The sequence below is a fragment of the Myiozetetes cayanensis genome, unplaced genomic scaffold, assembly GCF_022539395.1.
Source record: "Myiozetetes cayanensis isolate MyiCay16 unplaced genomic scaffold, myiCay2020 scf6-25, whole genome shotgun sequence".
Lineage (NCBI taxonomy): Eukaryota > Metazoa > Chordata > Aves > Passeriformes > Tyrannidae > Myiozetetes > Myiozetetes cayanensis.
The window spans coordinates 62,487,429-62,514,399 of record NW_026087853.1 but is presented as its reverse complement, the minus strand read 5'-3'; the positions used below and the strand labels follow the sequence as shown (position 1 = coordinate 62,514,399).

General features: G+C 50.0%; 1 long non-coding RNA gene across 1 annotated transcript in view; it reads right to left on the bottom strand.

Moving 5' to 3' along the window:
• Window positions 1-26,971, bottom strand: part of LOC126650660 (uncharacterized) — a 150,805-nt gene that overhangs the window by 29,317 nt on the left and 94,517 nt on the right. The window contains exon 2 of the long non-coding RNA XR_007631458.1: window positions 17,963-18,042. This is a non-coding gene — a long non-coding RNA (uncharacterized LOC126650660). The remainder of the gene's footprint in view (window positions 1-17,962; window positions 18,043-26,971) is intronic.

The following is a 26,971-nucleotide window of genomic DNA, read 5'->3' as shown; positions in this document are numbered from 1 at the left end:
AGTCCATCAGCTGATCTTCCTTTAATTTGCTGTAATTCCTGTAGTTTGGCTCATCCTGTCTGTGCCTATCACATCAACGTTCACACTGCTGTTATTCATGAAGTCTTTGCAAGTGCATGGCAGAGGCCAGGAAGATTTTTTTTTCTGTATTTTTGATGTCTATCACGTGGGATACGCTCTTAAAGCAGAAATAAAGGTCACAGGAAGAAAGCCTGTGACATATCTGCAAACTCCATTTATGAGCCCCCCTCTTTTGAGACTCGTGTTCATATCTACTCAACAGAATATGCTGGGAATGGTTTGGCTGAATCTCCTCATCCTCTCCCAGGCCTCCCTGAGCACAAGCATTTCTTGAGAATAAAGAGCAAGTGGTGCATTTGTCAGGCTTTAGCAGGGAGGAATGAATTAAGATGGCAAAGCACACCTCACAGAGAAGGGTGGCTGCATCCTCTGCCAGGGCTCTGGTATGAAAAAGAACAGAAACCATTAATATTAGATTTATTTAGTATTACATTTTCTCTTCAAAATACTCTTCAGAAAGCCCATAAAGCCAGGCAGTCACTAATAGGCAATTTTAAGACAACTGGGTAACTGAAGTGTGAAAGGCTGAAATGCCCAAAGGTCAGATGCCTCGGAGATTTGATTCTTCCATCCAGTAAAAGTCTTAATGACTAGTTTAATTATATGACAGATTAGAGCACTTTGGTTCAATGAATCCAGGGAAGTTAGAAATTGCTATTTTCCTGGGTAAATCACTTGAAAATAAGTTGAATTGTTAAAATAATCATTGACTACTTCAAAAGGTTTCCATTGGCACTCTCACAGTTCAGGAGAACTAAAATATGATCCGAAGCCTCATTGAGCTATGAGCACTTAATTGGAATATGTTTTAGTAAGTTTGTTTCTCCCTCTCTGGTAATGAGCCCGTGATGGATCTAAACAAGCTTTGGGATTGAAGCTGGGCACAGGATTAATTGCAGGTGATTTACGGTGCAGGCTGTTCCTGCTCTCAGGGTGGACATCGCCTCGTCCCTGGTACAGCTCACTCTTTGTGGGTCCCTGTGTCTGCTCCCCAGCCCTGCTGCTGCTCTTCCCTGTCTCACCACGTCACCCACACTGCTGGGGGCTCCCGGGACTTGTGTTCCTCCTTCCCTCTCCCAGGGAGAGCAGGGGGAGTTGAGGGGGCCACGCAGCTTTTCGGGAGGGTGTCTGACCCAGGCTGGGATGAACGTGTTGCTGTCCCTGGTGCTGATCTTCCAGAACCGGAGGGGCCCTGTTCCAAATGTCCTAAATCTTCATTATCCAGAGAGGTTGTGGACTCCCCATCCCTGCAAGTGCCCAAGGCCAGGTTGGACGGGGCTTGGAGCAGCCTGGGCTGGTGGAAGGTGTCCCTGCCCATGCCAGGGGATGGCACTGGATGGGCTTTAAGGTCCCTTTAACCCAAACCAGTCTGGGATTCTGTAATTCTAAATAACCCAAACTGCCCCAGTGGTTTCAGCCTCTGTGCAGCACCTGGCAGTGCTTGTTGGGTTTCCTCAACCTCCCTAGGAGAAAGTGTTCTCCTTATCAGGGACATGGGCAACTTCAACATAAGATCCTTGGATGTTTAGATGACTGATTAGGAAAAATTTCTTCACTGAAAGGGCTGTCCAGCCTTGGCACAGCTGCCCAGGGCAGTGGTGGAGTCCCCATCCCTGGAAGTGTTCACAAAACATGTGGATGTGGCACTGGAGGACATGAGTTAGTGGTGAACAAGGTGCTGGTTGATGGTTGGACTGGAGGAGCTTGCATGCCTTTTCCAAACTGAGCAGTTCTGTGTTCTGTGACATTGAGGCTGCTGGTTAAAGGTGATTTCATCCAGCACTGGACACCAGAGACCTTCTCTTATAGGGTCTGGAGAGTCAGTCACATGAGGAGAGCTGGGGGGGCTCAGCCTGGAGAAAAGGAGGCTCAGGGGGGACCTTCTGGCTCTGCAATCCCTGACAGGAGGGGGAGCCGGGGGGGGTCGGGCTCTGCTCCCAGGGAACAGGGATAGGAGGAGAGGGAACGGCCTCCAGCTGGGCCAGGGGAGGCTCAGGTGGGACAGCAGCAGGAATTTCTCCCTGGAAAGGGTGGTCAGGCCCTGGCAGGGGCTGCCCAGGGAGGTTTGGAGTGCCCAGCCCTGGAGGTGTCCAAGGCAGGCCTGGCCGTGGCACTCAGTGCTCTGGGCTGGGGACAAGGTGGGGATGGGCACAGGGGGATCCATGGGCTGGGAGGGCTTTTCCAGCCTCAGGGATCCTGGGGTTCTGATGTCTGATTGTCCTGGGTCTGGCACAAGATATTGGGACACATTTCATGCATTTCTTGTTCTCATTGTGGAAAAAGAGCTCCTGCATTGGCACCAGAGGTGTGGCCCTTGTGTAAATACCACTCAGGAGCTGAGGAGTGTCTGCTTTGGGTGCCTGGGTACAGTTGGAGCTGGTGGAGCATTTCCCAGAACAGTCTCCAGAGGTGTATAAATAGCACTTAATGAGTGTTTTCCTCAGTTAATGCCACAGCTTTATTTTTCCCTGCTCTCCCCAGTCAGTGGCACACAGCACAGGGGTAGTGACAGCAGAGGGAAGGAACAATCTGAAAGGCTCTGGGAACCCGGGGAATGAGCACAGGGAACACACCAGCAGCAGGATTTGCACAGCCTGCCCTGAGCCCGGGGCAGTGACCTGTGCTGTGTGGTGGTTGTGCAGTGAGAACCAGCCCAAGTCTCCCTCTGAGCTCCATCTGACACCGTTCTTGGGGCTTTCAGTGTCCTGTGCCAGTCCCAGAGCACAGAGAGGGAATGAGCAGCCACTGGAGTGTGGCAGAAGGTTGTCAGGGGGGTGTGCAGGGATCCCCACTCGGGACTGTTCTGTGTGCCACGTTAATTAACAGCAGTGATTATTGTTGTGGTTCCTGCAGATAACAGTTATTTACACCACCAGAGCTGCAGCTCTGGGCTCTAAAGGGACCCCAGTGAAACAAAGGGACCAACAAATGACAGCAAATAAAGCTCAGTGCCGGAGGGTCCAACTCATGCAGGACAGAATCACTTGGAAAACTTGTGTGTGGAACTAACAGCAGTGCCGTGAGCCATGGAAATACGGTTTGGAAAGGACCACTGGGGGTCATCCCACCCAAGTTCCTCCTGGAGCACCAGAGCAGGTCAGTGTGACTTTGTCTGGATAACACTGGAAGTGTCCAGGGATGGAGACTGCACCAGCTCTGGGTGCTTCTCCCACAGGGGTTCACCCCAGCATCTTGTCTAAAACCCTCCCAAATTGCAGCTGTGGCTCCTGTTCCTGACCCTGCCAAGGAGGGTTTGGCTTTGCATTATAGGGGAGATAACCTTGCCCCTGGTCATCTGGGGAGCTGAGGAATCATGGAATCACAGAATCATTTAGGTTGGAAAAGGCCTTTAAGACCATCAGATCCAACTGTTAACCCAGCACTGCCAATCCTGGATTCTCTTTCTTGCTGACAGCAAAACAGCTTGTTGAGCCAAGGACAAACACTGTAAAAACTGGGTAAAATCTAAATTGTTTTGTTGCTGGATCTTGCAGGAACTTCTCATTGGTAGTTTTTGACATAAGTAACTTTTTCATTATTTATTTGACACAAATACTATTTTGTAATGAATTGCTGTCCATAAAATGCCCAGCTGGAGCTGCATCAGCCTCGTGCTGTCAGTCTGTGCTGGTGGCCAGGGAAGGAGCAGGTCCCCAAACACCTGATGGGTGTTGGCCCAAGCCAATCCCTCGTTTTATCTTCAGGAACGAGCAGTGTCCTGCTGCAAACCAGCAACCCCATCCAGCTGCCCCAGGGCCCCTTCTCCTGCTCACCAAGGCTCTTTGAAACCTTTCTCCGTCCCCCTGAGGAGCTCTGAGTGCCCCAGGCAGGGCCCAGAACCGAGGGTGGCTGCTCTGCCTGGGCTGTGTTTGGGGGGGTCAGACAGCAGGCACAGCAGGCTGAGTATTGATTCTGCCTATGACAGGTACTGGTTTTGTGTTCTTGGCTGTCAAATAAACAAAGCCCACGGTACAAATTAAGGGGGCATGTCCAATAAATCCCGTGTTTATAAAATAGCTGCTTTCTACGGGGCAGATTAATTATGGATGGCAATTAATTTGAGCTGCTAGCACCTAAATCATGAATATTTTAGTGGAAGTCCACCTACAGTACCAGCCCTGGAAATTACATCCCTACATTTCAGGGCCTGCATTTATTCTGCAAACGTTGCTTCCATTTGTGATGGGAAGCAGCAACTTCTAAACACTGCAATAATCACACACCAGCAGCTTTCCCTCTGCCAGATGAGTCATCCCTGCTTTTGTATCACAGTGTTATCAGAAAGGATCTCATGATATGATTATAATGCATGTAAAGCTTAGCAAGGAAACACTATATAAATTTTTAATATCGTTTTCTATTCAATGCTCATGTTTTGTAGTGCAAGGAGGCAAATTATTTTAACTAATTTATGCCAGAGTGCAGAGCTGCTGCTGGAATTGTTTTATCTCCATCACCCAAAGCTCAGCGTGACGGGAGAACTCTCACTACATGATTTTATGAACACTGTGCCACGTCCATACTGTGTGAGGATTGTCTGTACTATATAATTGTCTATTTTTCTTATCTGGATTTTTATTTCATCCTGCTGATTGCCAGAGAAGACAAGATTTTCATATAGCTTGTTAACTGTGTGTGGTTCTTACAGGGCAGTAGTGAGATACCAGTCTTGTATCCCATTATGTGTGGCTGAAGGTCAAGGAAGCTTCAGAAAAGTGGTGGGTTTTTTTGTTTTGGTTTGGTTTGTTTGTTTGTTTGTTTTGTTTTATTTTGTTTTGTTTTTCACAAAATATACTTTCCCACTGATCAGGGTTTATTGGAGTCATATTTGACACTTATTGAAATCTTATTTATTCACTAATTTTTTTTTATTTTGGAATTCACTTGCAGTTGGAGAGGTTTAATGCCCAGATAAGGAGGGGGTTGCTGCCAATCTCTGGAATTCATAGTATGGGATGAGCTTCCCCTCCCCAGCCCATGGGTGCAGTTGAGCTCTTTCCATGGGCTGGAGAGGACAGACATCCATCTCCCAGGGAGCCTAACCAGCTTCCTGGGAAGGCACTGAACACAGAGTCAGGAAGTGCAAAATCAGAATGGAAGAGAATTCCGGGAGAATTCCAGAGCGTAGCAGGGCTGAGGTAATTCCAGCACGGGGCTGGGATGGGGCTGGGTTTGGGTGAACCTGGAGCAGGAGGTGGTCCTGGAAAGGGAGGAACAATGACTGAGACATTTTTGTTCAGTTTCCATGAGAATTTTGTCCTTCTGCTGGCTCAGGAGTTAAAAAGCAGGAGCAGGAATTGCTGGGGTGTGGAGCGGTCCTGCCTGACTGGAGAGTTAATTAGGAGGAGGATCCTCTCAACAGAGGAAACCAACAGGATCAGAATAGCAAATGCACCAGACCTTGAGGAAAAGCACAGGGAAACTCTCAGCCTGGAAATAATCCCTGTCTGCTCCCAAATACTCCCACAATGTTTGTTCATCCCACTTGAGCCAGCGTGCTTGTGCTGGGGGTGGAGCAGCTGAAGGGAGAACGAGCCCCAAGGGGAGCTGGGGGGGACTGGGGATTTTCCAGAGGGGCCCTGGGCTTTCCCAGGGAGTGCAGGTTGGGAAAATAAGGTTTAGGAAAGTTCACAGGAGCAGGTTGAGTCCTAGGTAAGGAATAACAGAATCATTAAGGTTGGAAAAGACCTCCAAGGTTATCAGGTCCAGCTTTTGACCTCACACCACCATGGCCACTAAAACATAGCACTTGTATATTTGGGTTTTGAACACTTCCAGGGTGGTGACTCCACCACCCTGGGGGTCCCGTTCCAAAGGGGAAGGGGTGTGTCTGTGGTTCAGGTGTTCCTCTGGGGCTGGGTGAGCACATCGTGTGAGCTCAGTGCATTCCTGCTCCTTTGGAAGGGATGAAACCTTTAAATCACCTGCTTCTGTGGGCTGGCAGAGGGGGGAGCTCTGAGGGTACTGCCCAGAGCTGGGCTTGTTGGAAGGCTGGAGGGGGGACAGTCTGAACAGGCCACAGGGTTTGATTCACGTGGAGGAGACAGCAGTGCAGTCTGTCATCCCAGGGATGCTCGGGTGGGAGGGGGTGCTGCTTGTCAAAGAACCCCAGACTGGTTTGGATTGCATTGATTGGAAGGGACCTTCTCAAGACCACCTTGCTCCAGCCCCTGCCGTGGGCAGGGACACCTTCCACTGTCCCAGGTGGCTCTGGGGTTCACGGTGTGGATGGAGAGAGGAAGAGCACAGGGGGCAGCAGCACCAGAGGAGCACCAGGAGAAGGCTGGAGCAGAGTTTCTTTGGGGGCAATGCCAGGCTGGGAAGGGGGTTAGAAGCAGGACATCCCTGGAGCACAAGTTCTGGCGCGTTTCAGGCACTGAAGATGAGAAAACAGCTGCAGTGGTGAAGACTTTGGGGTTGTTTTTACACCCAGCGGTCAAGCCAGAGCCGTCTGTAGGATGTGACCCGGGGAAGGACAGAGATAATTGCCCGGTCGCAGCCACACGGCTCCGTGCTCTCGAATCTGGAGCTGTGCCCTCCTGGCACGATTAGCCCGGCGTTAATCACCCCCTCCCGCACCCTGGGATGGCGGGGAAGGGAGGAAGCGCAGCTCATGAATATTTATGCCGGTATTTACCCGGGCAGCGCCCTGGTGGGGATGCACAAAAGCAGAAAGCAGGTTAGGAGGCAGCTTTATTGTTCCCAGCCCAAATGGCGCTGCTTGCCGAGTCTTCCTCCATAAAAGCCCGCCAGGAGAAGGGTGTAAACAGCGGGAGGGAAGGTCAGGCTGGCGGCTCCTGCGAGCGTCGGGGGATTCGCGATCCACAGCAGGCACCCCAAGGCTCCCCCACTCCCTTTCCAGCCCTGCCTGGAAAGTCCAAGGAAGGAGAGGAAGGGCTGGGATACAATGTGCCCAGAAACGCGGCCACTCCCGCATTTTGGTCGCTTTTCAGGGAGGACTTGTGCAGAAAAAAATGGGAAATGAAGGGTTTGGTACCACAAGGGACAAGAAAGAGACGTTTAAAACAATCTGGTTCATAATCGAGATTGATAAAAAGAGAGTTGGCTCTGTTAAAACTAATCTCATTCAGATTCTGAACACCTATCAGAAGAAAGCTTTCTTTGGGAAGGACTGACATGCCCAACTCCTGCAGCTGCAGAATAAGAAAAGCATCTTTGTGGATTTTTCGGTTAAAGCAGATTAGATGAAATTTAATATTCCTGATTTATTTGTTTATGCATTTATTTGCTTTTTAAACCTAAGGGTAAAAAGCACGAGCAGATTTTAACTCCTTTCATCTCCAGGAGCAGTAATTTCATTTCAAACCTTGCTTATATAACACAGAGCAGTGAAATTGTGATTCCCTTTTCCATTTAAATAGCCCTCAATATTTATTGCACCGAGTTCAAGCCCTGGGTCCTGAGGCTCCAAGTGCAGCAGATCAGTCACTTATAAAGCCACAAGGAACTTATGCTTGATCCCAGCCAGGAAGCCTCCCTAAATTAGTTTCTGTTTTAACTAGAGAATGACATTTAAGAAAAAAAAGAAAGTCCAGTTTGGATTTTGGATTACCAGTGGCATTGACTCTAAACAGTGCTCCTGGATTTAAGGTGACAAACGTATTAAAAATAAAAGGAGCAAAAGGAGATCAATCCATCATTTCTATTCACTCCCCCAGCTGGACCAGATCCCTGGGAAGTGCAACCAGACAATTGTCTTGGGTGTGAATAAATAAAATAATTAAATAGGGCCCATTCCTTTTTTTTAATTAGATTAGATCAGAGCTGCTGCCATTACAGAAGAGCTGATTGGGTTCAATTAGCTTTATTCTCAGATGTGGAGCATTCTAACATACTTTTTTGCCTTTGTTAAATTAATTTAATTAGAAAACACTATTTTAATGAAACAGGATACTGTAGCTTCCAGAAATGAATTTTCATATGCAGAGTACTTGGGAAAAATAGCAATGAAAATAATTTTGATAAGTAACTCTCAGCCTGAATGTCTCTATTGTTGCTCATGCCCTGAGGTTATATTTTTAATTGCATGTAATAAATATAACTTTATTAATTAGGAATTATCTGGGAAGGAAAGAGACATTTTTTTCCTGCTTGATGGCGTACAGAGGCTTAAAATAAAATTACTGCTCCTTGGGGTGGGTACATCTAATCTACCTTGGGTTTTTTGCTCTTAGGCTGGCAACAAAATCAAGAATATAAAATCTTGTCTTGTTTGTTTTTTGATAATTGGAGAAGGAGGTTGTCAGCCTTTCACTGGAGGAAATTTGGGATGTTTCTGATGCGACTGTTCCTCAGGGAAACTCTTCCCCCCAGCTCTGTGATGGGAATCTCACTTGCCAGCCAACCCAGGGTGTCCTTTGTCTTCATTTTTTTCCTTGCATCAGATTTTTATATCTTATTTCTTGCAAAGCCACAATGCTGATTTTCTGTTCTGCAAGATGTTTGCATATAAAAAAATACCAGCTTGGGGTTACTGATGGGATTTAAGATTGAGGACTTGGCTGTAGGATACAAGAAAAGCGGGGCATTTTTTGTCCTTCCCTTCACCCTAAAATTTAAAATAAGAACAAAAGCCCACCTAGATTTCAGAGGAGGGAATTTCTCTCAGCTGTGCGGGACAAGAGGAGTTGGAACATGAATAATAAGGCTAAAATGTTTCAAATTTTATACATTCCATAGGAAGTGAGAAGAACTTCCCACAGTTTGGGCTGTGCCCTCGCAGGAGCTTCTCAACAGCAGCTCCCACACCAGGAGCAGTCCTGGCCTGTGCTCTGGGAGGTTTTTTAAGGAATATTTGGGTGCTGGAGGTGTGTGAAGGCCAGGGCTCTCCCAGGTGCAGTTTGGTGGCTCCAGGCCCTTGTCTGAAGCTCAGCCAAGTGCAAATGGAGGGTGAATAACCTGGTTTGTTTTCTGCTTCTTTCCCTTTGCAGACAAGGAAAAGAGGGGCTTCCAAGGCACAATCAGCCAGAGAGTTTTCTTTCCTCCTAACAACACCAAAGTATTCATCTCCTATCAAATGCTCCCTTCCTAAAACTTCCTTTTTTTTTTTTTTTTTTTTTTTTAGAGACAAATCTCATCAGGCTCCAGTTTCAAGCCTTTTTCTGCCCCGGTTGTTTTTTGCTGTCACAATCAAATGCAGTAAGTTCATCACCTGGGAAGATAAATGCATTTATGCACTGAGCCCCTCCAGTGTGAAAGACAGAAATACACAAAGTCCTGGAGAATCTTAGTAAACATTTCATTTACTACTTATTTACTTAGAAATAACAGCAGTTCCTCCCTCTCTGTGATCCAGAGACTTGCAGCTCCAGAGCTCCCAGCACGGCTCCAGCTGTGCAGGTGAGGGATGGACCTGGGCAGGTGGGACCAGCACACCTTGTGTCCATCCCCAGGGTTCCTCCTGGCCCTGCACAGCCCCTCTGTGAGCTGCCACACCTGCTGGGCTCAAACCCAGCAGATTATTTGGAGGAATAATGGGGGGAAAGGAACACACGAAAGGAAGTGTAAATTCTTTTTCTTTTTCCTTTCCCACCTGCTCCAGGTCCTTCGCCCAGTTCACCCTCTGGCCACACAAACTGCTGGGGCTCCAGGAGGGTTTGGACAACGCTCTGAGGGACAGGGGGGATTGTTGGGGTGTCCTGGGCTGGGGATTGGACTGGATGGTCCTCGGGGGTCCCTTCCAGCTCAGGAGTTTCTGTTATTCCAAACAGCCAAGGCAAGGACAGGGATGGTGGAGCAGGAACGGGGCAGCTGGAAGAGGGCTCCTGGCTGGAATCACGGCTGCCTGGGGGAGGTGCAGGAGAGCAGGTCCCAGCAGCTCCTGTCGTGGATAACTTGGATATTCATCTCATCATCCCAGGTAATCTAAAGCTGCATTTATTCCTAAAACCTCAGGCATGGCCTCGCATCTTTCTCTACTATCATTTGAAATCTTTTACAAATCCTACAGAGAGAGAAGGTGTCTGTGATTGGAAAGCAAACTCAAATCTCCACCTGGGTTTAGGAGAGAAGAAAAGAACCAGCAATTTTAAAAAATGGGCAAAAGTAGAATACAGGGAAATGTGGAGATCTACAGCTGGGATTTCAGAACAAGGGATGAGAGCAGCTCTGTGTCAGTAGGAAGGGATGGGCAGTGGGGTGACACAGGATGAGGAGGGATTGTCTCTGAATAAACAAACCCCCAGCAGAGTCACTGCCCTGCTCTTGGGCAAAGACCAAATATATTGGGACACAGAGATGTTGGAAGCCTGAAATGTGTGCTCTGACTGTCTGTGTGGGAAGGCTCAGGATGATTTATTCACATCTGACTGTGATAATGAAATGCTTTCTATTCCCTCTGTAACTGGGGAGGATGTTAAAGAGCAACTGGTACCCATTTCTGAGCCAGCAGGACCCCACAGTTTGTGTCTAAATTCATTAACAAATGGCCAGGGATCTCCAGGAGCTGCAAACCTCGTGGGTTTGTTTGTCTGCTCTTTACCACAAATCATGGAACACTGGGAAGAGTCTGTGGCAACACACAACTAATGGCATGGCAGTGTTTAAAAAAGGCCATGGGATGTCCTGCAGGGCCAGAGGCTGCAGGGAATGATGGCAATGGATTATGGAAAGGCTGAGACAGAATTAGCTGAGTGTCCTGGGTTGATTCCCCAGCATGGGCAGCTGGGCAGGGGGGAATTCTGCCCCTCAAGTGAGACCCCCCTGCAGAGCTGCCTCCAGCCCTGCCCCTTTGCTCTCCTGGTTTCCCGTGGCAGTGGGGAATGTTCTCTGCTCTGCCCATTCTGTGCTACCTTTGGCTTAAATTCAGGATATTTGGGGGCTGTAATGGGCACAGCCACTTTTCCCACTGTGGTTGCAGGCTGGAGATGGAACCTGGCACAGGGTGCCCAGAGAAGCTGTGGCTGCCCTGGATCCCTGGAAGTGTCCAAGTCCATGCTGGACAAGGCTTGGAACAGCCTGGGAGAGTGGAAGGTGTCCCTGCCTGTGGGAGTTTGAATTTCCCTGGTTTTCCCAGGACAACCCTCCTGCTGCAGCGGGATGAACTGTGGGACAAAGGGGGCAGGTGAGTGGCTTTGCTTCTGCTGGTCTGGACTAATTAAATGAAGATTTATAGAAAAGAGTGAGCTAATTAACAATAAGATATCAGGAATAGATTGTTAAAAACCTGTGGTGTTCACAATACTTCACCTTTGGCAGAGTCCTCTCTTCCTCCTCCTGCCAGAGTTTCCTGCATGGGCTTTCAGATATATAGAATATATGGGTGTAAATAAGCATGTACATAATACAGAGTTTCTCCTGGCATGGTTGGCAGGTGACCTGTGAGTCCCACAGCCACCAGGGTGGGAGTTATTTCCTGCTGGTTTGCTGGGCACCATGACTGTCCCATCCTCCTCACTGGCCGTGGGACACCAATCCCTGCAATGAGGCAGCCTGGATTTTTGGACACCCTTATCACAGAATGGCCTGGCTTGGAAAGGACCTTAAAATCCATCTCATTCTAATCTAGGCCTCCCACCAGCCCAGGTTGCTCCAAGCCCCATCCAGCCTGGCCTTGGACACTTCCAGGGATCCAGGGGCAGCCACAGCTTCTCTGCCCAACCTGTGCCAGGGCCTGCCCACCCTCCCAGCCAGCAATTCCTTCCCAATATCCCACCTAAACCTACTCTGTATTAGTGAACTATTTCCTGAGACTCTAGTTCTGGATAAAAATCTATAATGTAGATCAAGAAACACTCCAGCCCTTTCCCAAATGCTCCTTTTTTCCTTTGCTCTCCTCAGCAGCAGCACAGCTGTGCTGGAAGTCCTGTCTGGGCTTGCCTGGCTGTTCTCTGCAGAGCACAGGGCACAGGAGAGCTCTGCTGGTTTGCAGGGGGGGCAGGAACAGGGAGGGAGGGGAAGGTTACAAGACTCTGACAATAGGAAAGGATTCCCAAATAATCTCCTCTCATGCTTGGCTGGAGTGAGACTCCAGTCATGGTTATTGCACATAATGATGGAATTGTAATTGCTTCTCTCTACAAAGGTATTAAATTAAATTCACCAAATGTCAAGGTCCTTTGCATTTAAGTACAATCCAGCAGGGGTTTAGTGGCTGTTACTTTCAGGCCCTTAAATGCTGTAAATGGGCTGATGTCAGTTGTTTGTCCAGCTTGGGCTGTGTTGCCAGGGGGGTCATTTCATGGGCTCTGCACTGTGGAGGTGGAGCAGCCCCTGGCACAGATGTGCCACCTTCCCCTCCCTAAAGGCGCTGCTGTGGCAAGAAGTGACAAGTGGATAACGTGTGCCCTGCATTTCCCAGCTGATGGGAAGCAGGCAGGGCTGGCACGGCAGGAGCTCCTCCTGACCTTGAAATGGAGGGGACTTTCACCAGAGGGGGCATGAAAGGATGGTGGCTCAGACCAGAGCCAGGACTGTGAGCGCAGGGCTGGGGGTGCAGAGGGGGCTCCAGGGCCAGGAGGGGTTGAGTGTTGGGAGTGGGGGCCCTAAAGCAGCACAGGGGAGGCAGAGGTCGTGTTCAGAGTCAGTTCTCACTGAGCCCAGCCACAACTGAGATGTTGTTTTTGTGTTGTTTCAGGGTGTTGAGAGCGGTGCAGCGGCCAAGGGAGGTACAAATGACCCCCTGAAATGTATCCTGTGCTTGAGCCCAGAATGACAAGGTGTGTAAATAGGTTGGGAGAAACTTCTTCTTCATGTGCAAACACTCCTGCAAAAACGACAGATGGCCCCAGGGGCTCCCACACTTTTGGATGCTGATGGGCAGCTGAGTCTTTTATTGGAGCTGACCTTCTCCCAGGGCCTGGAGGGACAGGACACAGGGAATGGCTTCCCACTGCCAGAGGGCAGGGAGAGATGGGAGATTGGGAAGGAATTGCTGGCTGGGAGGGTGGGCAGGCCCTGGCACAGGGTGCCCAGAGAAGCTGTGGCTGCCCCTGGGTCCCTGCAAGTGTCCAAGGCCAGGCTGGAGCACCCTGGGCTGGTGGAAGGTGTCCCTGCCCATGGAAGGGGTGGCACTGGATGGGCTTTAAGATCCCTCCCAACCCAGGTCAGGGATCGCTTTCCCTGCTGGGGGGCTCAGCTGATTCCAGGGACAGGGCAACTCCCACCAGACTGAGAATTTGTCCTGGTACTTTTGCTGCTCTGAAGACATTTATTTCTGGCAGCTACTGGGAGGTATCCCTGCCCTTCCAGGGGATTGGAACAAGATGATTTTTAAGGTCCCTTCCAGCCCAGATCATTCTGGGATTCTGTGAAGCACTCCAACCATGTGGTGTGAGAGATGTACAGTATTTGAAAGCCTATAAATATTTCAATGCAGTAAATATTGGCAGAGGCATAAGCAGACAGAAGCTGTGCTGTGCACACACAGTGTAATCCCAAGGGATTTGTTTCAGCAGTGCCATCCCACTGTGGACAGTGAACAGCCTGGGAGCTGAGATCATGGCAGGGCAGTGCAGGGCACAGGTATGGCCAGGTGCCTGGGGGATCCCTGGCTGCTGGAGTGGCACCAGGCTCCTTCTGGCACACAGGAAGAGCTGGGGGAAACCACTGCCTTCAGGGGAAGCTGCAGGGCCTCAGCACCGAGCCCAGCACTCAAGGACAATTCTGAACCCTCTGCTCAGTGGTCAGACCATCCATCTGTGCTGGCTGTGCGTGGCTTCCTCCCTCCCCAGGCATCCCTCCTCGTCACCACCTGGGGATGTGGGGCAGTGGTGGCCTTGGCAGTGCTGGGGCATGGTAGGACTTGATGATCTCAGAGGGCTTTTCCAACCAAAACCATTCCCAAATGCGATTCCCAAATGTGGTACCCATGTCATATGTGTGTATGGCCACACAGGGACACACAAACACACTCCCCCCTCGAGCCCTGACTCCTCCAGCCCTGGGTCGTGGCCTTTCTTCTTTTCCTGCTCCAGACACCAAATTTTGATGATGCTGATTCGTTTTCTTCTGTGACCACAGTGGTGAAATCATTGCAGACGAGAAGAACTCTCTCACCCACAGCATGACCAACGAAGGAAGGGGCTGTTCACTCACCCCAAATGTCGGAGGGGCAGGGCCTGGACACGGTGTTACCTCTCTGAAAACTGCTCAGGGAGGAAAACAACCCCCTCCAGGAGTCAGGGAGAAGAGGGAACATGGACAGCTCAGAACAGGAGATGGGAGAGGGCAGAGAGACATGAAAAGCAGAAGGTCAGTGGCACATGGAAAGCTGGGTGGCTCCAGTGCAGGAGCAAGAAGGAACAAAGTGTGTGCAGGATAATGAGGGGCAGGGTTTGTTCTCTGCTTTGGCAGCAATGGGGGATTTGGTTTTTTTCTTGGCTTGTTACAGGAAAAGATTAAATATAGCAGTAATCAGAGAATACAGTGGAAGTGATTGTGAGCTGGGAAAATAAGAGAAAAGAAAAAGAGGGAAAGAGATATGATGAGAATAATAACTGAGAAGAACACAACCAGCTAAGTAGGCAGCAAATTGGGAGATAATTGTATCATTTAAATAAGGATGGCAAGGAAAGTTTGTGTAATTGGTGTAAAGGTTCATGTGAGGTTGTTATGCTCTCTGCAGCCCCAAAAAGACATCAGACTTCCACTAAGGGGGGCCCTGGGGTAGGCAGAGTTTCTACAGATCTCCTGGATTTGTGTGTAAGACCACAACCTGTTGCAGCCCTGAGGTGGTTTCTGAAACTTCCCCAGTGTTTTATTTGTAAGCAGGGAATCCTGGAATGATTTGGGATTAAAGGGACCTTAAAGTTCAGCCCATCCCACCCCCTGCCATGGGCAGGAACACCTTCCACCAGCCCAGGGTGCTCCAAGCCCTGTCCAACCTGGCCTTGGACACTCCCAGGGATCCAGGGGCAGCCACAGCTTCTCTGGGCAACCTGTGCCAGGGCCTGCCCACCCTCCCAGCCCATTCCTTTGAGTCAATACAGTGTTGAAAAGCACTTCATCAAATTTCTCCACTTGACTTGTAGTTATTATATGAAAAATCTGCAGTGTCACAACGTGTGACTGCAGCTCAGCAGCGTTTCCTGCCCTAAAGGTTGGAATGCAGCACACACAGCTTTGTGTGGTCACCCTACAAAGCCAGGGGGGCACACTGGGGGCAGGGGGCACTGGGGGATTTTGGGGCTGTGCACAAAGGAGTTTGGGAGCAGGGGCTCTCTGGGGTATTTTGGGGCTGTGCACAAAGGAGTTTGGGAGCAGGGGCTCTCTGGGGTATTTTGGGGCTGTGCACAGGAGCTCTTGCCGAGGTGTGGCCCTTGCAGTGTGAGGAGCTCTCTCTCTCTCCTGCACATCTGCCTGGCCCATCCCCAAATCTGCCCTTCCCAGGCCAGCAGTGCCAGCCTGTCCCTCCACCCAGGCCGTGCTGTGCCAGTCCCAGCTGGGTCCCCCTGTCCCTCCTGCCTGCTCTGGTTCCCTTCCCCTCACATCTGCAGTCACAGCCCGAGTGCCTCACGGTGCTGTTCAGTTTGCACGATCCTCCTTCACAGTCTGAATGTTCTAGTGCCCCGAGGTGTTTTCATTTCCATTTATCCCTGTTGTGTTCCTGTTTGGGAGGGTTTTTGTCAGGCCGTTGACAGCGGCTCAGTGCCGAAGGACAGCACAACTTGCTGTCAGATGGCTGATGTTGCCCTGCAGAGACTTTTTTGCCTCATGACACCCTAATTTACAGCTCATGTGTGTAAGATCTGGAGCCTGCCCCCAAACCTTTACTGGGTTACCCTAAACGTGTGACATCGTTGTGGTCATTAAAGCATCAGTTATAATGAGTGATGAAGTCTCAGTCTGGTCTCTCAGACATGACCTTTCGTTGGTTCTGAATATGTCAAGTGTATCAGATACATTGTGTGATAACATTTCTCTTCAAAGGAACACAGATGTGATGATGTTTTACAAATATAATTAATAGCCCTGATTTGAGCAACCTGGGCTAGTGGGAGGTGTCCCTGCCCATGGCAGGAGATGGAACAGGATGAGCCCTGAGGTCCCTTCCAACCCAAACCATTGTGGGATTCTGTGACATGCCTTGGTCTGAACTGAATGAGAGTGAACAAGCTGTTAATCCTTCCCTGACACTGGGGGGATGGATCCTGGTGAGTCTGCAGCAGGATGGGTTGGGAGTGCTGGATATCTCTGTCCAGGGCCAGCTGGGCTTGGCTGCATCCTCAGGAGCCTGTGCTCATCCCAGGATGCTCATCCATCACCTCCAGAATTTCAACAGGATAAGAGGAAATGGCCTTGAGCTGGCCAGGTCCTTGAGAAGGTCCAGGCTGGACATCAGCAGGAATTTCTCCCTGGAAAGGGTGGTCAGGCCCTGGCAGGGGCTGCCCAGGGAGGTTTGGAGTGCCCAGCCCTGGAGGTGTCCAAGGCAGGCCTGGCCGTGGCACTCAGTGCTCTGGGCTGGGGACAAGGTGGGGATGGGCACAGGGGGATCCATGGGCTGGGAGGGCTTTTCCAGCCTCAGGGATTCTGGGATTTTATTCCATGAATTATGTCCTGCAGTGCCACAGCAGAGATGTCAAGGAGTCCCTGCATGGTCTGGACCCATCTCAGTCTTTTGTATCATTCTACTTTTGAGCACCATCTCACAACAGTGCAATACCTCTCACTACAGGAGGAAGATTCTCATGCCAGAGGCTGCATCCAGGCACCAGTATTTCAAGAAACCCCCGGGCCTGTGTGGTGGAGGATTTTCCATGTCTGGACTTTGCTTCTGTTGCAATCAAATGATCTCAAACAGCTGGAGAAGTGCCTGGCACAGGAGTTGTTACCATCTTGCAGGCAAGTTTCCTAAGGAAATGAAATACATGTGTCTGCATCTGTCTGATAGCTGAGCCAGTGATGAGCAGATTTGCTCAAAAGGAAGAGGAAAGAGATACAAAATAGGAATATTAGGAGGGAATTTACACAGTGTGAGCTCAGCAGATACCTGCTCTGTTTGAGCAGGCAGCTGAGTCACTCCAGTGCCATCCCCCCTAATCTAGGGGGGAGGTAGGGACAAAACAGCACAGGTTGGAAAGAAACAATCCCTGTTAATCCCTCTCCTCACAAAGGGAAGTGCTGCTCCTTTAGCTGACATCTCAGACCAAGACACTTAATGCAGCCTGAAAGGATCCTCTGGGATGAGAGGGAGCAGTGATGAGATGGAGCTGCCACCCCACAGCTGCTCAGGGTCCCCACAATAATTGTCAGTTCTCAAGAACTAGGTAATTATTAAAATTTAAAATAGACACACAGAAGTGCAGCCACGTTTTCACTCTGTGGGTGGGGCAGTCCAGGCAGATCCAAACCCTGTTTCCCATCCCTCTCCCAGAGCATCTCTCTGCATTTTCCATGTCACTGCAACACCTGTCCCATGTCCAGTCCAATGTGGAGATTTGGAATAGAAATGCTCCCTGCTGCCCCTGAGAGCAGCCCCCTGGGGTTCCCATGGGAAAGGAGGGAGTCCTCAGTGCTGGAGATGGGACATGAGGGGCTGCCACCTCCAGCACCTGGCAGGAAAGCTCTGAGCTGTATAATAACACTGGAAAACATGTTTTTAGAAAGAGATTTTTTGGAATCTGAATTGAAGCCCTCCCTGCATATCTGCTCCAGCAAATCCAGGGCAGAGGATCGTGATTTAATGTTTCTGAGGAAGGAGTTTTTATAGAGCTCTGCTTAAAGATTTGGATATGACATAAATTACTGGAACATTTGCATCTAAGTGTGGAGCACTTGGAATCAGGGTTGGGGCAAGAAAACTGGGCAGGGCTGGGAAGCCTGTTGGAGGAGAGGTGTAGGCAGGGCAGAATCCCAGAGTGGTTTGGGTGGGAAGGGACCTTAAAGCCCATCCAGTGCCACCTCCTGCCATGGGCAGGGACACCTTCCACCAGCCCAGGGTGCTCCAACCTGGCCTTGGACACTTCCAGGGATCCAGGGGCAGCCACAGCTTCTCTGGGCAACCTGTGCCAGGGCCTGCCCACCCTCACAGGGAAGGATTTCTTCCTAATATCTAAATTAAATCTATCCTTATTCAGCTTGAAGCCATTCCCCTTGTCCTATCATTCCATTAAAACGTCCCTGTGTCCCTGGGCAGTGCCCAACACCCTTCCCTGCTGTACTCAGAGCACTTGGTTGATGTGGGTCACAATAAAAGCCACCTTATTAAAACACCCCCTCCTGTGAGGGTCTGACTTCAGGCATTCCTCACAGAGTCCATGACCCCTGCACTCCAAGGACAGCTTTTCTGGGAAGGCAGTTTGAAACCTGCAGCCACAGCTCGAGCTGGAGATGAGCTGGAGTGGTTTGTTGGCCTGCAGCCTCCCACAGCCTGCTTATCGTTGCCTGTGCTGCTTCCAAATGGTGATGGGCTGCAATTTAGGGAAACAAGATGGCCCTGACAGCTGCAAACCGTGGCTTTTGGCAGCTGGAAGCTGAGCAGCTGAAGGCAATGGCAGTTTGCAGAGCTGGAAGGCTTGGCAGCAGCTCAGGCTTTAAAAGCCACCAGTGCTGCTGGTGGATGGTTTGCAGACTTCATGGATCAGCAGGCTCCATAATGGGAAGAGGTGTGAAATTTGGGAAGAAGTGGCAAAGCTATGGAGATGTTCCCTTCCTGATTGCCTCCTCTGCTTCCTGGGAATGTGGGGGCCAACAGTGGGGTCTGTCAGTGCTGTCACCACTGGGATCACAGAGCCCACGGAGTGGGAGGGGAGAGCAGAGCTGGAGGAGATTTGGCTGGAAGCTCAGGGAGGTCTCAGTGGACCAGGTGCAGCAGCTGATGGCAGAGCAGGTGTCCATGGCAGAGCAGGTGTCCATGGCAGAGCAGGTGTCCATGGCAGAGCAGGTGTCCATGGCAGAGCAGATATCCATGGCAGGTGTCCATGGCAGAGCAGGTGTCCATGGCAGAGCAGGTGTCCATGGCAGAGCAGGTGTCCATGGCAGAGCAGGTGTCCGTGGCCCTTCCTTGGCAGAGCAGGTATCCATGGCTCTTCCTCCCTGTGAGGAGGTGGTGCCAGCTGAGCAGAACAGAGCCCTGCCAAGAGAGGCTCCAAGTAAACCAGGATGCAACAAGGGTTGCTTTGTGTGCCTGAAATGCGTGTGGGGCCACAATTCAAACAACAGCTCGTGTTCATTCCTGCTTGGAGGGTCTCTGGGGCCAGCCAGTGCCACACTGGGAGCCCTGCAGTGGTGGGAGGTGGGACAGGCCCTTGGTTCATCACAAGGGCCATGGCAGAGATGGGGAAGGTGATGCCTCTGGGAGCCCCTGGCCCTGCTCTGGCAGACCCAGCCTAACACCCCATCCTTTGGTGTGGTGCAGTGGCCATGGAAAGAAGTTTGCTCCCCTTCGTGTGTCAAACCAGTCCCACAACTTTTTACCAGGCTTTCCCCCCACCCTGATGAGCCCGAGGTGAGGGGAGCAGCAGCAGCATTGCTGAGTCAGGGATTTCAGCTGGGGGGGGGGACACAAAATCCAACAGTCAGATGGAAAGATGAGGGTGGAGAAATCCCCACTGGGAATAAAATACTGATTTATCACAGAACCATCAAAGCATGCAGGGTGGAAAAGCCCTCTGAGCCCAGCACTGCCAAGGCCACCCCTGACCCATGTCCCCAAGTGCCATCCCCCCTCTGGCAGGCAAGGCTCTGCCTTGGGTGAACCCTTAGGAACATCCCATTTCTCAAGGATAAAGGAAAACCAGTTGAACAAAGGGAAGAGCTGCTGCAGTGAGCACGTGCTGCCAGGCTGCCACGTCAAGGGGTTTTTTTCATTATTTGAACTTTAAAAGAATAAAATCTGCTCTTGCTGCTACACATAAAGGGGAGAAAGGGCTACGTTTCAGTCTTGAACTGTGTAAGCCATTTGTAAACTGAATTATCTGTTCTGCTGCTGATTTCTAGAGCATTGGATCACCTGGAACCTTCCTGGGCAGATCTGGTGGGGTGACAAACAGCAAAGGCACAAACCCCACAAGTATCCTCTAGGTTGATGTATCCCACTTGTGTCTTGATAGTACTGGCCAGACAGGATACTTTATTCTGGTGAAAATGTTAAATCAATAAATTATCTTAAAATGTTGATTTTAAAAGAGGATTCTTAAAAAAAAAAAAAAAACCACAAAACAACAAAAAAAAACCAAGCCCTGTATATTTATTGAGTGCTCAGGTGCATCTGGGCTTGGTTTGCATGTACTGCAAATGAATATCAATATGCAGCTTTCTGCCTCCTTTAAAGGTACCAACATCTTCTTAATTAAATATATAAAATGAAATAGAGTCAAATGGTTTGGGGATTTTGTTTGTTTGTTTGTGTGAGGTTTTTTGTTGTTTTGTTTTTGAGGGTGTTTGTTTGTTTGGTTTGTTTTGTTCTTTGTTTTTCTACTAAGAAGCAGCTTTGTTCCCTCCGATAAATAATGATGCTTGAGTTTGCTGCCCTGGTGAGGTGTCAGCCCTGAGACAAGGTGTGAAACCCACAATGGTTTGCTCATTGCTGTGTAGTAAATTCGAGTAAAGCTTCCCGAGGTGAAGAGGCTGGCTCTGTTACCGCTGTGAAATGTGCAGGTTGCATCTCATTATCACTTAGGAAATTAGCACCTCAAGGTCAGGAAAGGCAAAACAAGGGCTGGGACCCTCCTGGAACCAGCTTGTTAAATCAGCTCAGTGACTGTGCCATTTCCCCTCCTGTTTGTGACCCTCGTGGATTCAGGGAATGGAAATGTGTGCAACAGAACATGGTTTGGGGGCAGTTAACGAGGGATTAGATTATTTAGAGCAATTTATCACAGACACAAGGAATGGTTTGGGTGGGAAGGGACCTCAAAGCCCATCCAGTGCCACCCCTGCCATGGGCAGGGACACCTTCCACTTGCCCCTGGATCCCTGGAAGTGTCCAGGGCCCGGCTGGATGGGGCTTGGAGCAGCCTGGGCTGGTGGAAGGTGTCCCTGCCCATGGCAGGGGGTGGCATTGGATGGGCTTTGAGGTCCCTCCCAACCCAAACCATTCCAGGATCCTGTGGCTGTGGCACAGAGCAGCAGCCACGAGGCTGGCAGGGCTGTGCTGGGCTTGCTGTGGTTGCAGAGGGGTGGCAGCACATCCCCAGGGGATAGGGAAGGGCAGGGCATCCCTTAAAAACTGCTTGGGAATAAACCAAACCATCTGAAAGCACTGAGTGCTCCCTGCAGGGCCTCTGCCAGAGCCTGGGCTGGGTCCAGCCCTGGGTCCCACAAGCTGTGGGGCGTTGTCACTTCAGCATCACATCAACAGTTTTCCTCATGTCCTTCAGGGTTTCTTTGTTTTTTCCTGCTTTGATCTCTCTGTTACCTGAATCCTTTCTCACAACCCATCTCAGCCAACTCCCAGGTTTCCTCATTGACCTGTTTTTACCCTTTGTTTGAACTTGTTTCCCTGGGTCAGTGCACGACGAGCTGTGGGTGAGAAGCCACTTCCAGAAGGTGACTGCACAGGATAAGAAAGCCTCAATTCCTTCTTCAGAGCTCAATAATTTTTCTCTATAGCAAATTGCCTTCCCAGCTCTGTCTGTCTGTGTTTGTTTCCCTCCCAGTACCATATGGCACCGGGGCTGCTGCCTCAGTGCTATAAATAATTCAGCAGTGAGTAGGTGATATAAACCACAGACCCTGGCAAGTGTGCAAGTGCTTTTAGCAAAAACTTACACTGGAGCTCTGTGACAAAGCAGAACGGGGAGGAGGCTGGAATCTGGGAATTCTGGTGTACGTCACAGCTGGAATTCTGCCCAGAGCTCTGCCAGTCCTGGGCTTAGGGAAGGGTGGTGCAATGGAAGGGTTTAGTAAATGACACAAATATAGAATCATAGAATCATAAAATCATAGAGTGGGTTGGGTTGGAAGGGACCTCAAAGCTCATCCAGTGCCACCCCTGCCATGGGCAGGGACACCTTCCACCAGCCCAGGCTACTCCAAAACCTGTCCAACCTGGCCTTGGACACTTCCAGGGATCCAGGGCAGCCACACCTTCTCTGGGCAGCCTGTGCCAGGGCCTGCCCACCCTCCCAGGGAAGGATCCCTTCCCAGTGCCCCCCAGACCCTCCACATCTCCTGTCAGTGGTGAGAAGCTGCTGTGGGAGGGGGGAGAGGGGGAGCACCAGGCTGGGCTGATTTTCTGATTGTCATGGAGCACTTGGCTGTGTAGCCTGACAGGTCTGGATTTAAAAATCCAATGCCAGGTTTTCTTTGGAAGCACAGCGTGATCAAACATCCCTGTTCTTCAGGAGGGGAGTTCAAAGTTGTCTTGTCTAACCTGTTAGCATCTTGTGCCTTATTGCTGATAGCCACAGAAATCCCTGTATTTATTGATTCCCATGTCCATATCCCTGGTGCTGTGGGTAATTCCAGATCCCTCCCTGCCTTCTCTCTTATTTCACAACACGAAGGGCGAAACCCTTTGAAGCTGTTCAAGGGAAATTACCATCCTTAAGCTTTACACATATTCTTTTGATTGCCACCATAATTTTTAAAGCAGGGGAACATGCAGAGCTGTGACTGGAGATCAATTTTTCTATTTTTTCCCCGACCTTTGTCCCTTGCTTTAGTTGCAGGGGAAAATTCAGTGTGTGCCCGGAGGTGGTGCAGTGTGGATGCAGTGTGGAGATGTCAAATGAGCGCTGCCTGACTCTCCTTGATGGGGAGATAAATCCAGGGCTGAAACCCAGGGCTCCTTCACCTCTTCCTCCCTCCTCTCCAGGTCCCAGCTCTGCCTGGGGAATGCTGCCACATTTCCCGCAGCTTTCCCAGAGAGGAAAAATACTGAGCTGTAAAAAATCCACTGTAGGCAGCATCTCCCTGTGCTGCTGGTCCTCCCTCCTGCCAGAGCCAGGAGGTTCTGCAGAATGGTTGGTTGGCATGTGCAGGGAGCTCCATGGGGTCTGGGGATCCGTGATCCAAGCTCTGTGCTCCGAGGGTGATTTGTACCAAAGAGGGGACAGGCAGATGGTGCTGCAGCATAAACACAATGTTTTGCATCTGTCAGCTGGGAAGGGATTTGGAGGGGCTTTTCCCACTCCTGCTGCAGTGGGGGACAAAGCAGAGGTGTCTTCTGGGGGGCAGAGGAGAGGGGAGTGCAAACAACCCCCCCTCAGACCTGTGCCAGCATCTGGCTGCGAGTTTTACCCCGTGGCTCCAGCAGGAACGGAACATCTGCATTCCTTAGGCAGGGATTCCTGAAACAATCCCAGGGCAGGGGCGGTGTCAGGACAGAGGAAGCCCTGAAAAGGCAAGAAAAGCCGTGTTTTTAATGCAGTTTCTAAAACAAAACAAACAAAAAAAGCAAAACTTACAGAATAAATTGTGGAGTCCCAGGCTGGTTTGGGCTGGAAGGGACCTCAAACCCACCCAGTGCCACCCCTGCCATGGGCAGGGACACCTTCCACCAGCCCAGGGTGCTCCAGCCTGGCCTTGGACACTTCCAGGGATCCAGGGGCAGCCACAGCTTCTCTGCCCAACCTGTGCCAGGGCCTGCCCACCCTCCCAGCCAGCAATTCCTTCCCAATATCCCATCTCTCCCTGTCCTCTGGCACTGGGAAGCCATTCCCCCTTGGCCTGGCACTACTGGTCCATGTTCCTTCTGTTCAGTTATTTGATATTCACTGGACCAGAGCAGGACACTCATTTCTTCTTGGTTTTTGGGGCAGGTTTGTTTGGGTTGGGGATTTTTTTTGAGTATTCCACATGTGTGGAAGATCCTCCCTTGTGCCACTGTCCCTTCACAACAGGGATTTATGCCATGGGGAAGCTGAGGCTCAGGATGAAAACCTTTGAGGTTCCTTCTAAGCCAAACCAGCCTGGGATTCTCTGGCAGCAGAGAGTTCCCAGATCAGCATTTCCAGGATCTGCAGCATCAGCATTTTCTTGGATTAGGGTCTCTCCCCTGTCAGGTTTTATCACAAACCAGCCCTGACTCTCCAGTTTTCACTCTGCCAACCAAGGAACCTCATTTTGATGAGGCAAATTCTGCAGATTTCCCTGGTCAGAACCACGGGTACAAAGGGGAGATTCTGACATGGGGAGTTTTAAGCTGAACTCCATTTGGATTGGGTAAATTTAGAAATACTGTCATTTATCAAACACTCCTTCTCAGTTTTCAAGGCAGTGAGAAATAGTGATTGATACAGGGCTGGGACCTTCTCCTTCAATCTTCTCTGGCCTGTCATTAACAAAATATTGCAGCTCAGTCCATGGCCTGGGCATTTTTCTTCCATGAAATTTTGCAAGGTCAGAGGATTGTCACCAGCACATCAATATCCACAATATATTATCCTGTATCTGGAGAACACGCTCAGAAATAACAAGTTTGCTGCCAGCCTGGTAATACCAACTTACATCTGTCATTTATCAGGAGCTGCAACTGATAAAGAAGAAAATATTTTGCCAGTGCTGGGACTGTTGTTTATTGTTTGTTTTGGGGTTGGTTTGTCGTGTTGTGGTAAGGCTGTCAGGAGTTCCTGCATCAATCCAGCTGCTGCCGGTAGGAGGCTTGGAAATGCTAATTTTTAATTTATAAATATTGCCAGTTTTGCTTTAGGGGACACCAGGGAGTGTTTGATGGGGTCATTAATCCTTGTCTCGGGTGTGATGGGTTGGTGTCTTCATTCCCTCGGGGCACTTTATTAATAGTCCCATGAAAGACGCCTTGAAGCATCTCAAGACAATTAAAACATGGCCCTTTGTTCCTAAATTAATCTTTGTAATTCTCTTTCAAAAACAATTGACTGAAGAGCCCTACATGTAGGAAAGTGCTTGTGCACAAGCTGCAAACACCTCCTGAAGGTGCTCTTGGCACTGAAGGGCTGTGGGGTTGGGGTGATTTCATAAAATCATGGAATGCTTTGGGTGGGAAGGGACCTTAAGGCCCATCCAGTGCCACCTCCTGCCACGGGCAGGGACACCTTCCACCAGCCCAGGCTGCTCCAACCTTGCCTTGGACACTTCCAGGCATGGGGAAACTGCAGCAGGGAAAGAATTTCTTCCCAATATCTTATCTAAATCCCTTCTTTTTTGGTTTAAAACCATCCCCTCCTTGCTCTGTCAGGATTTGCCCCCTGATTTCAGCTACAGGGCCAGTGACATTCACCACAAAACAGCCCAGCCAAACAATAATCTCTGGTTTCCCTCCCACCATCCCCAGTCACCTCCTTTAGTTTATGTTAAATTAGGGAAAATATTGTCCTTTCGTGGTTCTGCAAGGTACAACTGTGGTGGGCAAGGCCACTAAAACATTCCTTGAAATAAAATGCAAATTCTGAGTCCGTACATTTAAGCACAAATGGTACTGAGAATTTGTAATAATCAGTGATCTCTGTGAGGAAGTTCTCCAGATGATTTAAAATGGAAAATTTCAACCCTTAAATTTCAGTTTAAAGAAATCTGTGGTTGCAATAATTTGTGTGATTGATTAGCTGGTCTTAATTAGGCCCTGCCTAATCTAAGCTGATCATTCTCAGCTGTGGGAGGGCTGGGGGCCCTTTAAAGGAGGCACTGGAAGAGCTTCCCACTTTTCCCTAGGCTGGATCCTTGTGGGGAAGTGCTGATGGCTCCTGGCTGGAAGGTGAGTGATTCACTACAGAGAGATCTTTAAGCAGTAGATGGGTGGAAGTTTGGGTTCTTATTTCTGGTTTTCTGGTCTTATAGTGATGGTGGAATTTGGTAGAAACATGACTTGTTTGTTGTGGTTTAACATGGCTTTGAGAGCTGGGCTGGAGGGGGTGGAATTACAAGTGAAAGCCCCCAAAGCTGTAAAAAGTGGTTAAAACCTCCCAGACTTTGGTTTGAGACAGAGTGTGGCCCCGGGGGGTGCCTGTGCTGAGGGCAGTTCAAAACTTGGTGCCGTGTTTTGCAAGCTCAGGGCAGCAAAGTGCAGGTGAAGGAATGCCAGACCTGCTGGGATGTTTGGGTTCCTCCTGCCTGGAAGCCAAGTGTTCCCTGGGGGCTGAGCTGCTGCAGCCCCTGCCCAGTCCCAGGGCAAAGAGAGCCCCAGACCAGGCTTAGCTGCTGGGAGGGAGGGGGGAAAGGGCCCTTCTTGTTTCCTTCTTGGTGCAGCAACTGCACCTTGGGAAGGTTAATCCTCTCCCTGTGCCTGTGGAAGTGAGTCCTGGGTGTGCTGCTGTGCCCAGAGGTGGTGCTGGGACAGGGGGAGTGCTGAGGATGGTCCTCTTTGTGGAGTTTGGCTCAGATTGCTGTTAATTTATATTTGAATTGCTGAACAGAGGGGTGAACTGGTTTGGGTGCTGAGTCCTGGGGCTGCCTGAGCAGATCCAAGCCTGGGAAAATTGTCTTTCCAGCCTGTGAATGATCCCCCAAATGAAACACAGAGCTCCAGGATTGAAACCTGCCCTCCATGACTGTGATTGTTGTTGCTGTTGTTCTTTGGTTTTACTTTGTCCTTCACCTGATGCCTTTGGTCCCCACTGCTATTCCTGCTCTGGCTCCTTTGCCTTTCCCCACGGATCCACTGGAAGGGAGCAGGCAGTGCCCACCCAGGTTCCCTCTGGAGAGGGGATTCCATTCCCCTGGGCAGTGTTTGATTTGCAAGGTGCTTTTTCTCTTTAAAATTGCATAATCCCTGTTGTGCTGATATAAATCCCTGTCCCTGGAATGTTCCAGGCCAGGTTGGACAGGGCTTGGAGCAATCTGTTCTAGTGGAAGGTGTCCTTGCCCATGGAATGAGAGGAGCTTTAAGGTCCCTTGTAACACTAACCAGTCTGTGATAGGCATTTTTTACTGGGATGACAAGTGACCCAGGGGGAGGTGGTGACTGCATGCTCAGGGTGTCCATGTGCCTGAGCTGCTGATGTGTTTTAATTGCTGCTGCTGATGTGACTTGATGAGAAATCTCCATCCTCAAGTTAGGTTTGGGGACTGA